A 16,375-nucleotide genomic window follows, 5' to 3' on the forward strand; every position below is an offset into this window, starting at 1 on the left:
TTAAGGACATGAAACTGCCTTCCTCCCCCAGGCTGGCATAAGCAAGCACAGCCCGAGGCTGTACAGAGCCCTCACACAGGCAAGGAGAGCTCCAGAGGGAAAATGTTGAGTGCAATAGAGGATTAGGGAAGATGCAAACTGTATTGGCTCTGACAGACTTGTCTCAGGTGGGGCAGAATCACATTCCTGGACCTTCTCTCCATATAAATGACAAGCAAGCAAGGAACTGGGGAAATTGCAGCAGTTTGTTTTAACACTTTGCCAACCTGACTGCTGCATGCTTTTTACCAAACAAGCACAACATTTGCTACTTAAATGATTTTAATCTGCTAGACAAACATCCCCCTCTCTCTCCATCACTGACTAGATACTGTTGACAGTCATTTACTATGTTCCAGGGGTCTTCATGATGACTGAGTGGCTATTCAGCCCTAAGTGCCCACCTGGAACTCCTTAACCTTGTTGCATCCTTCCTTACGATCGGCTGAGTGCAAAAAAATACCAAACCTGACCACTGACTGATGCTCAGCGAACAGCCCACCACTGTGGTGATGCTCTTCTTTCCAACCTGAAATATTTCTTGCTTCTTTGCCATTCTTCAGTAATACCATCAACTCCCTTCCTTTCATCACCAAGAATTTTTACTGAGTTCTACTTCCTTTCAGTGGAAATGTATTATGTTAGCCTGACCTTTTGTATTAAATCCTACCCTTATCCAACCCTTTTTCAGGCAGTAAACTGGCTGTGTGGCTGAGGAACCCCACCCTGTCCTATTCTTCCCTTTTGAAGCCCTTAGGGTAGGGGATTAGTCATGCCTCTTTATCGTGCCATTTGGCCACTATGAAAAGGAAAAAGGAATTTTCATTATTTTATTTCGTTTAACCTAATGGAATCATTAAAGAGAAATTAATACTGTCAGGGAAATTTTTTTCTTAATAAAAAATGTAGTTTTGTACAGGGAAAACACATCTAAACCCACCACATTAAGTGACTATATTAAGTCTTAAGTGCAATTCCAAATACGTCAAATATATGCAGAGAAACAGAATCAGGACTTTTAGTGGAATCAGACTTAGCATATTAATTTCTACTCACATTCTGTGGAACAATAGAAAGATATTTTTAGTTCATGGACATTTGGTTCATGACCCAGTGGAACAGGATTTCCCCCCACCCCCTGCCTTTTTCCCCCTTTTTTATGTAACTTAAGGTTATATTTCTGATGATTGCTCTGAAACTAGCAATTTCTGGTTCTCTTGAGCTAGTGCTTAATTTATTTTATGCTGTTAATATAGTTCTATGTAAAGTCACAAAGAAAGGAGGCAAAGTGATACATCTCCAAGGGCTAAAAAGACTGGGTTTAATTATTAGTATATAAACCTTGTATTCAAAGCCATAAAGCTGTACCCCTAGAGACTTACCTTTATGCATTTCAATAGTTTTGTCAGGCTAGTCATTTTTATAAAACCCACCACCTTTGTGTCTATCAGATCAGGCAGCCTGCTTTCACATCTCAGTGCCACCAACCGGTTAGAGGATTAATTAAAAATTATGTGAATATATCAGCTTCAAGTTCACTAACTGCCCTTTTTCCCTCTTGGGGAAGGTGCTTAAAGTTGCCTTCCTTAGGAAGGCATGGAAAGGTTTGCCCAGTAGAGGGATACTAAGACAAAATAAACTCAGCCCATGAAACCCAAAGGGAGCTATTATATGCTTCACACACTGGAAATAAGGGAATTCATTTAAGAACATGAAAAAAGATTCAGAAAATTGTTTTCAGCCACCACTTTCAGAAAACTCAAATTAAGTGGGTTGGACACTGGAAATGAAAGGAAGCAAAACTACCCCATTCTGGCAGGGGGTCTGTGAACCCAAAACCATTTCCAGATTTAAGAAATACTTCAATTAAATTGTTTCTTAGTGCTCATTTCCAGTGGAAAAAAAATGGGTTTTTTTTCCCTTTATGTTATAACACAAGATAAATATGGTGGATTTAAGCCAAAAGGCAATACTGGTATGACAAAAGTAACACCAACATGCACTAAATTAAAAAAATAAGGGAGGGGGTGAGAGAAAAGAACAAAAAGAAAAGGACTTTCTAAGCAGGCAATAAATAACCTCCCTTAAACATGCTCTGTTATAACTGAACAAGGTATCACTGCACTCCAGCTTTCTCAGTAAATCTTCAACAAGCTAAAAAGTGAGCAGGGAGTCTTCATCCCTCTCAGCATCCTCTGGAAGACCCAGTCCTTGCTCCCTACACTCCATGCTATGAGTCAGATATTTGCAGCACCACTCGCAGTTCACTCTTGGCTCTCTGCAGATGGGTTCTTGTCTCCTGTGCACAGAAGCAGGGGCTGGGCCACAGGGTGAGCAAACCCAAGTGCTGCTGCTGCAGCCAGACAGGAGCTCGCATTTCCCCATCCTCAGTCAACGAGCAATCGGGGAGACAAACGTGTTGGGAAATAAAGCACTGCTGGGTTTCATTAATTCTGATTCAGAGTTCCATAAATGGAAGCAGACATCCTGGCCAGTCTGGCTTTGCCACATGGTCTGGCCTGATGATGGACTTCGCTCTGGGAGACTTATTCCCTAAACCAATGGGAACCAGGTGAATGGGAAAAGACAAGCCTGCATTTGTCAGAGGAGAAAGGAAGGGGTTTAGGCAGAGGCAGAGGCCACCAGAGAAACAGGAAAGTACCAGCTTCAAAGAAAATTACTCATTCAGTCCTAACGGCTAGAGAAAGGACAACACAATGGCAATTTCTGCTGAGGTGACAATGAAAAGCCAAAAAAATACATATTGGGTTTGTTAGCATAGGAAACTGAGTGGCTCTCCATGCATGGCAGAAGAACATAAAAGAACTTCTTTGGGACATGGCTGCTCCCAACACTACACAGACATATCTGCAAAGGGGGTGGAAAAGAGAGCAGAATCTTGGTTTGTGATCAATACCGTAAGTACTAATAATCTTATTATTAATAGCTATTATTGGTATGTAGTAATGCAAAGTTTTCCCTGGCAAAATCACTTCAGACAAATGTGTTCCCAGTAGGAAAGAAGAGTCTGTTGGAAAGGAAAATGATGTGGGAAACACATGCAATGAATAGACAGAATTATATGAGAACTACACACTACGAATATGTGAAATTTTCCCTTCCCTTAAGGCACCTACCATAGCAAAGAAAGGGGTGGTTCTCCCGTCAAATGGATGCTCCAAGAACCTTGTGGAAAAGGACTTGGGCCATTAGCACAGAAAGCCCGTTCCTCTGCACACATTCCCAGGGATGAAGTTGCTTGTAGGGACCCCTTGACCACAAACACAGGTGGATGACAAGAAGTGGGAGCCAGGACTGCATATGTAGCCACTCATATCCAAAAGCAATTGCAAGAGAAAATGTAGGGAAACAGCCTTAAGATGATGCTGCCTACATTATATATCCTCCTGCTGGCCAGCCTTCCCTGGACACATGAGAAGCCACACAGCAGCCATAAACATGAGAAGCTGACAGGAACCTGCCTCAGTTCAGCTGCTCTCATCATCTGGGGATAAAAACATATCTGGGGAAAGAGTTTCTGCAGCGTGAGTAGATTAAAACTACTGTTGTGAGGAGGGATGAAGAAATCAGTTTCCTGGGATCTTCTATTCTGATTAATTAGAGCACCATCTCAACAAGGGATAAAGGCTCAATTTTAAGGAGTCAATTACCAAACACCAACACCTTTCAAGATACTTTCAAAATCATTTCTCATCCAAGAGAGCTGTATTAAAATAATTGTGCAACTCTGTTGCATTGGCATGAAGAATACTGTGTAACCTGAAAGGGTAAAAGAAAAAGTCTATTTGCAAAGCTCTGGAGCCAAAGGGATGGATCTGTAGTTCTGGTACTGTTAAGCAATCCTGCAAGAGGCAAAAAGTATCACCAGTTTATAAAGACACTTCTGAAAGGCAGAAAGCTTTCTTTTGGAATGTATCAGATAGTACATATTTTTAGAAGATGCCTAAGGAAGATGATGTCACTGCATTTGTAAAAAATGCTCTTCTTTGCAACTGACCAATTTGCAGAACAACCCAAAAACTTTGAATAAACACAAATCCCCAAACTCAGCAGCTGTCCTATTCAGATCAGTTGGCTTCCAGCAAGTTCCATTAGCATTTTCCCAAAAGAAATTAGGGAAAAGGCAATCCTGAAAAAGACTAAACACACTCAGCATAATTTCTAGAGGGTTTTTTTGGTGTGTGTGGCTGTGTGACAACAGCCAGAATGTAACTTGTTTCGTGTGTTGCATAATGAGATCACATTCAAAATGTGCTTGTGTGATTGTGTGGAGGCCATGTACCCATTTGAACAGAGCGGTGGGTGAGAGGCTGGACATGACCTGGCCATGTGCTCGCACAGCCCAGAAATCCAGTTGTGTCCTAGGCTGCATCCAAAGCACCAGGTGAGGGGGGATTCTGCCCCTCTGCCCTGCCCTGGTGAGACCCTACCTGCAGTGCTGCATCCAGCCCTGGGGTCCCAGCACAGCATGGACATGGACATGTTTGAGCAAGGCCAGAGGAGGGTCACCAAGGTGATCAGAGGGATGGAGCACCTCTGCTATGAAGAAAGGCTGAGAGAATTGGGATTGTTCAGCCTGGAAAAGAGAAGACTTCAGGGTGACTGTCCTGGTTCTGGACAGGGCAGGGTTAATTTTTTCAGAAATTGAAAGGGAGCATGGCCAGGACCTGGAGGTCATTCTATCCCACCTTACAGTCATTGCCAGGGGTGCCAGGGGAAGGGGATTCTCTTCTGGGGAGAAGGGGTTCCTTCTAGTCTGGTATTGTCTATTGTCAACGGGTTTCTGTGTGAACCATTTCTTTTATTGCACCTTCTGTTATTAGTATTGTTGCTGTTCCTGTTCGTTCTCTTATCTCTTATCTCCTTGCTGTTTCCAGTAAATTGATCTTATCTCATTTAGTGATCTTTACCTTTTGTGCCTCCAATTCTCAACTCCATCCTGCTGCAGGTGGGAGGGGAAAAGCTGGGGAGCAGGAGAGGGCAGCATGTGGTTTTGGAGAGTCTTGGTGGGGGCACTAATCTGGGGACTCCAATTCCTAAACCATGACAGTGATCCAACTGAGGCCTTCCAGTATCTGAAGGGAACTTCCAGGAAAGAGAGGGCAAGACTATTTTCAAGAGCATGTAGTAAGAGGACAAGGAGGAATGAGTTCAAATTGAAAGAGAGGAGGTTTAGATTAGATATCAGGAAGAAATTGCTTACCGTGAGGGTGGCGACTCACTGAAACAGGTTTCCCAGGGAAACGGTGGGTGGCCCATCCCTGGACGTATTCAAGGACAGACTGGATGGAGCTCTGAGCAACCTGCTCTAGTGGAAGGTGTCCCTGCCCATGGCAAGGGAGTTGGAACTGGATGATCTTCAAGGTCCCCTTCCAACCCAAACCATTCTATGATTCTGTGAAGGTTTGTTCAACAGACTTATCTCACATGGGCTGTGGAAGCCACTCAGTCTGGGTCTAAGAGTGCACAGTAGCTCCTGGACAGTTTCTGGCTGCCTATTGCAATGGGGATTAGGAACGCACAAAGGGAAGAAGATCAGTCCTACATCAGACAACTGCAAGTAAGAGCAGATTTCATGGGAAGGCAACCTTACAGCCCACCCATGAGGCAGCAACTGGGAACCACTGGCAAACACGCATTCCCAAACTGAAAAAATAATTAACCACCTAGGTTCTTTTAATTAAGATCTTGACTTATCCACCACTCCAGGATATGCAGATGTTTGGCTGCTAGGATGTATCAACACACCTGAGCACTGGGGGCAATTTCTGTCTTGGTTTCATACCACAGCAGGCAGCAGAGAGGGGCTCCCGTCCTGTAATGCCCGCACACCCCCTCTTACGGCATTGGCCATGTCTATGAATGGATTAATAACACCTCTGCTGCTTTGGTGGGGATTTTCATATGCAAATTTCAGCATATCAAAGATGTTTCACTGTTCTGGCGTCCTCACATCAGCTAAGTGCCAAAGCAGCGTGCAGCGTTTTACACTTACTTAAGGAGATAAAGTTTTTACCTCAAGGATGTGATGTTCCAAAGACAGAGAGAGCATGATGGGAAACGACAAGGAGCAGTGGAGAAGACAGGGTGGGGAAAAGAAAAAAAAGAGACAAATGGAGAAGGGAAAGGGCATGGTACCGTCATGGGAGGACAAGCCTCCGTTTTTCATTTTGGTATGTAAGATGCTTTCTCTGGGTTGTCTATCTTTAGGATCTTTAAAGTTATTTTTCTTGATCATCGTCTTCTCATCCTTCCACCTCCTCAGGACCATGTTTTCCATACTCTGCACAATAATCAGTGGGTCTCATATAGAGGATGATGCTACTGTGTAAATGCAACTGCTAGAGCCCAGTACCTAAAGAGTAGGAATAGCTCAGCACTGGAAAAGAGATTAATGACAGAAACTGCACATGACTGTAAAAAAATTTATCCCTTCTGTTTATCCCTCCTCTTGTTTGGTTTCTGTTACTCAGGCCTGTGAGATGTACATCTCTGACTAGAAGATATCTATTCAAATCAATGCCTTCAGCTTGAACTAATAACCCTGCCACCATCACAGCACCTGGATTGCCTCTGACACATTTCTGTTCCTGAAGGATAAAATCACTTATTTTATAGCACACATTAAAAAAATCCTTGCAAATTCATTTTGTTTGTTTTTCTCAGAAATGAGACCTAGGAGATAATAGTAACAGATTAAACAATAAGGTGGGTGCCTCCCCTTTCTGTCCCGCACCAGTACTGGTGGCTCTGGAAAATTTTCATTCATTCTGCAGCCAACTCAAGTTATCTAGTATAGACAATTATAAAGCTATAATAAAATTGTTACTGAAATCTCTCTTCACCCCTTGACACAGGCAGCTCTGTTCAGATTGCTTTTGGATTTAATTGTTCTTTACTAATTTGGGGTACTTGTGCTGTCAGGTCAAGGTTCTGCTCTGACCGAGGAAAGAAAAAATGCCCTAAAATGGGACAGTTTATTAAAAGATAACTATAATACAACTAAAAGCTAAAACTTCATGACAAAATAATAAACCCTTAAAAACTAGTGTTACAATGGAAAGCCTGACACATTTTTCTTCCTGAGGAACAAAACCACTTATTTTATAGCACACTTTAAAAAAATCCTTCAAATTAATTTTGTTTGTCTTTCTCAGAAATGAGACCTAGGAGATAATAGTAACAGATCAACATGTTAAAAAAAAGCTCGATGTATTAATTTTAAGTACATACTTATGTTTGGTAAGTTATTCTGAGAGCTTTACTTTCCATATTGCAGTGCCTCAGTGTAACTGTTTTCTGTAATTTACGCTGAGGTTTTCTGCTACAGACAGCTTACAGCATGTCAAAGCAACAGAGTCATGACAATGTCATGCAGAAACTTCAATACTGTGCATGAAATTAAACTCACAGCATATATTCAACAGGGTGGCCATGGTCATAAGCTCACAGCCACGTATTAATGCAATAACAGCAGAGCTTTGATTTGGAGTAAATATACATCATTAGCATATTGTGTTAACACCGTAGTATGGATACAATTCTTGTATATTCCTTCTTAATATGATGGACATTAACTGCAGTTTTCTTAATTCCCTGCAAAGAGGATCAATCTCATATGGAGTTAATGCTGTCAGACAAAGCCAGTGCCAGCAACCCCCAGCCAGGTGCTCGGGCAACCTGCTGCCTTGCACTGTCATCTTGATGGCACCACCGGGTTCGGCGGGGAATGCTGAGCCCACTCACCCCTAAATCACACCGAGAGGTTCGGGACGGTGCGTCTCTAGGCGGGACGGGGTGAGATGGGATGAGACAGGGTGAGCTGGGATGGCAGCAGCCCGGTGGGGCCGGACTCGGAGGGTGCAGACCGGGCTGTCTGCAGGGCTGTTCTCCGCGCGACGGGCAGGACGAAAAGGTGCCGGGGAGGAGAGAGGGAAGGATGCTCGTCCCGTCCCGGGGAGCGGGCCAGGCGCGAACCCCGCACTAACCTTACCTGCGCCGTGCGCCTTTGTTCCTCCGGCTGCCGCGCCGGCAGCGCCCCGGCCGCCCGGCCGCCGGCCCCCGCGGGGCCACCCTCCTCCTCCTCCGCCTCTTCCTCCTCCTCCTCCTCCTCCTGCGCCTCCCCGGCGGCGCGGCGGCGGGGGGGTCCCGGCGCGGCCCCTCGGTCCCGCAGCCCCCGCAGGACGAGCAGCGCGGCCGCGGCGGCCGCCAGCACCAGCGCCGGCCAGAGCAGCGCCAGCAGCCGCCCCGGCAGCTCCCCCGCGCCCAGCGCCAGCCGCGCCGCCGGCCCCAGCATGGCCGCGCCGGCCCCGCCGCTGCCCCCGGCGGGGATGCTCCGCTCGCTCCGCTCCCGAAGTTGGTGCCGGAGCCGCGCTCGCCGCCGCCGCCCGGAGCGGCACCAGCGCGGCTGCGGAGCGGCGCGGGCGGGGGACCGGCCGGCCGGGGCGGGGGATGCGGGGGGGCCCGGGGGGCGCGGACACGTCGGTGCTTACGGGAGCCTCGTGGCGAAGGGCGGGTGCGCCGTGCGGGGGGGGGCGGGAGTGGGACCCCGGGCGCGGCCGATCGCTGGTGGGAGGGAAGGAAGGGGTTAATACACGGAATGGGTCCTCCTATGGCAGGATGAGAGTGGTACACGATGAAAGGTGAAGGCGATGCGATTCGAAGCAGCGGAGCTGCGGGCAGCAGCGTTGGTTTGAGAGCAGATGTTTGGCCGAGGATTGGGGTGTGCAGGGATGCTCACAAGTGATGCTCTTCTGCAAAATTCCACAGTTAGACAGAATAGTTTTTAGCGATGTACTTCTGTTGTCAGGCAGCGTTACAAACATGTCGTTATCGAGCACCATCGCTGTGATGATGACAAGCGCTGCCATGTAACGCAGCGCGAGATGCGCTCTCATCTCGGGCTGATCCTCGGAGAAACAGCGTTTTACCGCCGCCAGCAGAACGCAGAGCAGAGCGCCTCGAACCACAGACCTCTTTGCCGTGCAGGATGGAAAATTTCTCCAGCCACCTGATGAATAAGTGCAGATGATGCTCTCAGAAAGTCTGTTTTCGAAGTCACCGAGTTTCTTTAAAGTGGAATGCTGAGTTTTGCCTTGGTCAAACTAGAGGGACAACCTCTGAGCAATAAAATAAACATTGAATAGCAGTGAAGGAAAGGAGTGTGCTCCTTGTTCTCTCAGCATTGTTGTGTCTCGCACCTGGCACACACAGTGGGACTTACCAGGAGCCATTGCTACAAAAAAAACCAAACAATAAAAAGATGGTAGATAAAGCTTATTTAACTAAAACAGTATAAAAAGTCATATTTGTAGTAAAGCCAGCACAGAGAAAAGGCTGTTAAGAGAATGGCTTTTATCTGTCATGGCTTTATTTCACACCCAGCAGGGATTGCTCTCTCTTGAGTGTGGATCCAAGTGCTGGAGCTCAAACTCGAACCCATTGAAAAGATGGGTTTCTTTTGGGAAAGGTTCATTATCCATCCTTCCATTGGATTACCAACTCTTCAGGGATGAAAGATTTATTATTCTCATATCCTGGGCCTAATTGCAATTATTCCTAAACAAGTCTAGGTTTTAAAAGCACAATGAGGTGTTTATAGCACTCTAGAAATTTTCAGATGAAATACAAGAGGAGTGTGGATAAAATGATGTGCTGAATGATCTTATGGGGAGAGAAAGGTTTTGGGAGGGAGGGAGAAATGCTTTATACATGGGAGAGAGCTGTGGGGGTATGGTGCTACTTCAAATACTGTTGTAGGGATAGGAGGCTTCTGCTTAAACATGGATCCCACAAGTTATCGTTTTCTGTCTGTATCTCATGTTGCCTATCTTCTAAAATTCAGCGCTGAATAATCTTGTGGTCTAAAACCTCAGGAATTTGAGTGGTTTTGTTCCTAGGCCTGATACTGACGTCTTGTGAGAATATGTCTATCCTGCACCCATCTGGAGCCCTGAGCTGATAACTGAGTAATCATGTTCAAGTGTCAGAGACAGGGGGACTTCCTCCATAGTTAAAAATGGCAGTTATGTGGTTAGTTTAGATATTTCTCTCTTTTTTTTTTTTCCTTATCTTGATTTTTATTTTTTACCCTTCTTGATTTCCCTGTTTGTAAAATGAAGGTACATCTCTTCAGGTCTGAGCTGTTAAAATGCATACAATCTATACTTCAGCTCATACATAAATTCACTACTTTCATCTCATCTAAATTAGTTTGTTTTTCTTTTCCTGGGGAAACATAAGCTGAAAGACATTCCAGGAGTCAGCATTGCTTAATTGAGTATGAGATTACTGCTTTGCACCATTCCTTTCTATTTCTTTTTTTCTTCAATAGAGGCAATTACTGTGGCTGGCCTCTCATGGCATTTATTTTCAAAGATAAGCATCATCATATTAGACCTTTTTTTTTAGTACTATTACAGGCTCATTTGGCAGCATATCTCTTATAGCATTGCTCCATGAAAATAGCACAAATTATTATCATGTCATGTTATATGGAAAGACTGAAATTTTATTGCAAAAGTGAGGAGGTATTTTTCCATTTATTTGTGACATGAACTAATTGCAAATGTCAGATGGGGAGTGGTTCTCCATTCGTACCTGGACAGAAAGTCCAATAATTAGGAGCTGGAACCACCTATTTGTTGTAGATCAAAATGTGGTGGATTTTCACTGACAAAATAGTGCAGACACTAATGCCTGATGGGTCCTGCTCAAACCTGTCTGCTTCTGTGCAGAGTTTGTCTTTCAGGATGCTGAAATTATGAAGGTAGGCTTTGGGAAGTTTTCTGGAGAAAAATCCAGTAATTAATTTTTAAATGTTTCATGAAAGCTGTTTGATCTTGATGAAATCATATGGCACTGAAAAGAAAAAAAAAAGGCAAAAATCTTGGTTTGGGGAGTTTTCATGGTAAAGGCAAACCAGAGTTTTCTAGCTGAAATTAAAGCAGAATTTTCACTTCAATTTTCTCTTGAATTGTTAAAAAATGAAATTTTCTAAAAATGAAACAAAATTATAAGGTTCTGACCTGATGTATTAACAGTAGACTTAAGGATTTTCAAACACATCAGAGATACAGAGAGGAAGCTTTTAAACTGCCCCAGCAAAACCACTTTTGGAGGGGTAGTGAGGAGACCTCTTTAATCAGACTCCCTTAACCAGGAGTTCAGAAAGCTGTATCTGAAAGAAAGCAGGAGAATTTTGTTCTTAAGCAGCTGCTCAGAAATCCCTGAGTGAGGGGCAGAGCATGAGCTGTGCCTTCCCTTGGAGGAGCCATTGGTGCTGACCAGGTTGTTCAGAACAGACTCTTTTCATAGGTTCACAAGGGTTTGCTTTCCCCTCTCTGAGACTTGGGGATTTGGGGTAACTGCATGGAAAACAGTGGGGCTTTGCACCAGTTCAAGTGACATGGAGCAGCCTCTGTGTTTCTGAGCCCACAGCTGGGAAAGGTTTCGGGGGAGCACTGTGCAGATGTGGGCAGGAGGATGTTTGGACATGGCTGAGATCAAAGCACAGGTCTCTGTTTCTGGCATTCGTGGGTAATGAAACCCTGAGCAAGAACATGTCCCCCAGAAAGGCTCCTGCTGCAGGGCCCTGCTGTGGGCTGGGACCCTCCTGCTCTGCTGTAATGAAGCTCATTTGCAGGCTGAGATGATCTCACAACCTTCTTGCTTACAGGCTTGAAGGGACATTTTCACCAAATCCTGACATTCATCTGCTGATGTGCAGAACAGGTATTCAGCACATATTTGTGTAATTCACAAGCATCTCCCATTTTGCCTCCTGTCTGAAGCCCTGATGCAGCAGTGACTTTCCACGGACATGCCTAAAGCTGATGAAGTACTGAGCCTGCTTAGCCTGTCGATGAGGAAACTGAGGAAGGTGGTAGCTGCACGCCTGGCAGCAGCGTGACAATAACCAGTAATGAGAGAGGAGTGCTCCGTCTGTTCAGACTGTTCAGCTCTTTTGCACGGCTGCCCACGTGGCCAGGTATTTGCCATTAAATAAGATGATTAATTCCTTGACAAGTTGGTATCTGGCCTGGCAGTCCGGCATTTCCTTTCAGCATCTGTGGCTGCTTTGAGGAATGCAGCTTTATAGAATTTTACTAATTATCTAATAGCTTTTCAATCTCTTGTTTCAGTACAGGGAACTGCTGTTAATTAATTGCAGATCTTCGGCATACCATTCTTAACTGATTCCCCTAGTAAATATGTTTAACACTTGCCTCGGTTTCCTGTACATGATTCATTCGGTTGGTAAGTGATCCATCTTTGTTTGCTGTCAAAGTCTTTGAGTTGGAAGAGGACTTTAATCATGTTACTTGGCTTTCCTGAATAGAGAGAAGAAATGAAGTCAAAAAAGCACGCAGTGGTAACACAGTCAAAGAAAACCATGGCCTGGGTTTCTTTCACCAATAAAAAAGTTGTGTAAGCTTCAATTTCCCTTTCATTTTCATAAAGAACATACTGGAAACATCTATTCAGTCAAAGACATGAAACTAAAACAAAGAAACAAAAACATCTTGAAAGGAGGAAAGAAGGCACTTTCCCAGCTTATGCATTAATTAAGACCAGTCAAAGAAAACGGCTTCAAAGGAAGAGGAAGCCAGTGGTAAGCACGGCTGCAACTGCTTTTAATGGGCTATAGCAATGACATGCATGGCAGGCAGAGCCATAGCAGGCATCAATGCAGTAGTGGCAGTTCAAAGGCAACAGAGAAAAAGTTGGAGGCAGAACTGAAGTTGCTGAATAGTAAAATTGTTTCACTAGCAGATTTGTCAGCCACACTGTGGGACAAAGGAACTTGTTTAGCAGAACACGATCATCTTGAGAACCATAAACACTGCTGGTTTAAAGATAAAATCAAAGGCCTTGAGAGCAAAGCAGAAGGAGACATAAAAGTATGCATGACTGGCTTTCCTGGAGGTGAAGAGGTTTGCATCCCTGTCAAACAATTCAGAAAGAAGCTGTTAAGTGCCCCAGGTCACTCGCACCCTTAGCACCCACTCTTCCCCTCGGTGGAATCCTGTGCAGAGCTGCATGAATACACAGCAGGATTGGTAGGTTTTCTGCACATCTCCTCAGCAGTGGTGATTTGAGAGTCTGGCAGGAAAATTTATTGCCTTCCCCTCTACAAAAAAAAAAAAAAAAAAAGCTGAGTGCCGCCTACAACATACTATTATAAATATTTTATACAAGTAATAAATGGATTTGTTTAGCAGCAAAAGACAGGGCTTTATTATTTTCTTTCCATGCATATTTATTCTCAGTGCTTTTCAGCCTGTGTCCCACATCCAGCTGTCTGGGAAACCAGCTGGTAATTTGCTGTTTCTTTTGACAAACACTTCAAGCTCATGCTTTAAAAACTTCCATGGTCCCTTCATCAGCAACCAGCAGCACGTGTGCAATTTTACAGGAACATGATGTCTACAGAAAAGGGGATGTCTCTCCTTGCTTTATTCTGAGCTGGCACACGACACAGGGAACATGGAGTAAATGAGTGATGCCACACAGTTTATTGCTATCAAACACAGCATTCAGAGGGATGCAGCTGAAACACTGGAGGGAAGCAATCACTACCCTCAGGGAGGCTTTAGTGTCAAAAATGTCTGAATACACATGCACTGGTAAAAGTGTGGCTTACACTGCAGTGTTCAGCAGTATCACACTGTCACACAATCTGGGTACCAAAGGCATGGCTGTCCCTAGATGTGCTCAGATAAGCTTCACATCTGAAGAGGATCTTCCACTTTGATCTGGAGATGTGGAGGTCTGAAAAATGTACCACATCCACCACATCCTCCATGGTTTCTTCCCATGTTTAGTCATCCTCCATGTGAAAAAACCTACATCTTGTTGCTAATTTAATGTTATCTAGCTTTGGTTTCTGTGACTTGCTCTGACAGCAATATCCTTCTCGTGTTCCTCCTGAGAAAGTGCTTCAGTGTCACAAGTACGTTACCTCTTAAACTCAGTTTTGATAAATAAAAGATATTAAAACTCTAGTTCTGATCAAAAGGCTTTTCCAACAGGTCTCATGCTGGTTTTGGAGTCTCTTATTTTGCACATTCCCTTGACATCCTTTTTCTGCATTGTCTTATGGAGAGGTAACATTCAGCCTTTGTAACCTATTCACTTATTCCTAGACACATAGTAGAGAAAAACTCTCTCAAAAGAGAGTTTAGCTTTCTTTTCCTCATCAACATATGAGGGGCACCAGTGGAGCTGGCTGCTCGTGTTTTTTTTCTGCTTCCTAGACAGTTTACTAATGTCAATTAAATATAATGTGACCCTGGTTCCTTCAAAGGAGGTGTCACAGCAAAGGGCTGAGTCTCCTCCATGGCTGGCTGCTGCCTATGGTTTGAGGGCACGTAGGTTTGCTCTAACAAGGGCTCTGTCCTGTGAGCAGCCAGGCCAAAGAACTGGAGTAACCACAAAGAAGATTCTGGATCTGGCTTTTTAGCAGAAATCTCTATTAGCAACTAAGTCCTAAGGTTTTTCAAACTGTCATTTTGTCTAGATGCCAAGACTGTGTCCTTGAGTTGTGCCCCAAGGATCCAGACAGTCAGGATTTGTTGGGGCTGTTGCTCTTCTGCTCAGCCTGCACAAAAAGCCCTCAGCCACTTGGGATAAACCCCACATTTATCATCTCCTTCCACAACCCAGGGTGCCAAGATTTCACCATAAGGCATGTGACAGTGAAATAAATTACACCGATGGCTTCCCATTTTATAATTGCCATGGCAACTATATTGTAACTTAGACTGATAACATTTTATTTCTGGGGCTATATCTCTTAAAACATGGCATAATTTAGCATTCAGAACCATCCCACCAGCCTGCCAGCCACACCATACAGCAACACATTGTTGCAGCCGTGCTACTGGAGACTCCCATGTGCAGGGTTACTTGTTCTTCCACATTTCTTCCCAAGTAATGCAGCATTTCAGAAGGGAAGGCTGCATATTTGGTAGCTGTTTTTCAGAAGGGAGTACCTTGCAATTCTCTGAGTGTTTGTAGTAGTGTGTGTTTAAGCCAAATTCAAGTCCCTTAGTGGTTCCCTACACTTCAGGTTCCTTTCATGTAACATATTTCTAAATTTAGGGTATTGAGCTTAAATTTACTGTATGAGACATCTCCAGAGATGAGATGTGTCTTTTCTCAGCCTCCAAAGACTGTGCTGCCTGCAGCTGACTGTGGTCTTTAGATACCATGCAACACGTGCTATTCAAACATGCAAGCCAGGAGAATAAGATGTTTACCCAGCATGGATCAGAGGCAGTCCTATTTTTAAATCTACCTCGGGAATGTGGGAAGCAAACTGTCTCAGGAGGAAATCCAGGCTGGAAGAGGTAGGCAGTCATACCAAGGCTCAGGTTTTTCATCTGAGTTGTGCTGCTGCTGGGCAGAGTTGTGCTGGCCTCGGGACAGGCAGGACAGGGCAGCTGGGGCAGGAGCAGGTGGCTCCATGCCCAGGTCCATCTGGCAGGTTTGTCCAGCAATGGCTGGATCCCAAGGCCTCCCTCCAGGAGGAGCTTGCTTCCCTTCATATCTTGCTCTCATTGAAACCCTCTTGGTCAAAAACTCACAGCTACTTTTGCCTCCTGCTTTCAGCCCTCCTGTTTCATTTGTAGTCCTGCCTCTGGTCCAAGGCCCGCTCTTAGACCTCCTGAAGCCAGGAAAATTGGGAAAGATCTTCAGCATCACTTGACTTCTCTACAGCTCTCCTCTAATTAGCATCAGGCAGTACTGGGGGAAGGCAGCTCCCATGGAAAAAGGGCTTGGTGTGGATGGCATGTCCTGTGGGAAAAACTCAGATCCTGGAAGGAAATGCTGGCGATCATTATGTCAAAGGTCTCTGCTGACACTTCATCGTGTTTCTATCTGAAAATGAATCATTTGCTGTTATAAACAAATTCTAAGATGATTAAATGAAGCAGAGGAGGAACACCAATATTAGCCACATTCTCGGTCTGCAAAAGGGATTTTTTATTTGTGTTCCTGGTATTTTCCATTTTATTTCTCAACTAGAAAACAAACCATGGTTTACATGACCTTTGGGGGCCATGTTCACTTCCCAACTCTGCTGGGTAATGCTAGCCAAGCCATTTCAGCTCAGGAACAAATGGCTTTGCTTTCACATCCTTTATCTTCTTGTATTCTCAGATCAGCATTCCCCAAAGTCCACCAGCCCATGGTCTACAAAAGGCACCAACCCTTGCTCTCCTTGTGAGCCTCTGTTTTAACTTCTAAATGTCCTGTGCCTGTGAGTAGCACTGGGGCAAGTTCCACAAGCCATGGGCTAGTGTGGCCA

The 16,375-nt window shown here is 44.7% G+C and overlaps 1 protein-coding gene across 1 annotated transcript in view; it reads right to left on the minus strand.

Annotated features, from left to right (window-relative positions):
• The window catches only part of LOC104685413, a 31,451-nt gene extending 23,323 nt beyond the window's left edge, over positions 1-8,128 (minus strand). Inside the window, exon 1 of the mRNA XM_039569457.1 lies at positions 8,054-8,128. The gene's annotated coding sequence lies outside the window, so the exon portion shown is untranslated. The remainder of the gene's footprint in view (positions 1-8,053) is intronic.
• Between the last annotated feature and the right edge of the window lie 8,247 nt (positions 8,129-16,375).

This window comes from Corvus cornix, chromosome 3 (assembly GCF_000738735.6).
Source record: "Corvus cornix cornix isolate S_Up_H32 chromosome 3, ASM73873v5, whole genome shotgun sequence".
NCBI lineage: Eukaryota > Metazoa > Chordata > Aves > Passeriformes > Corvidae > Corvus > Corvus cornix.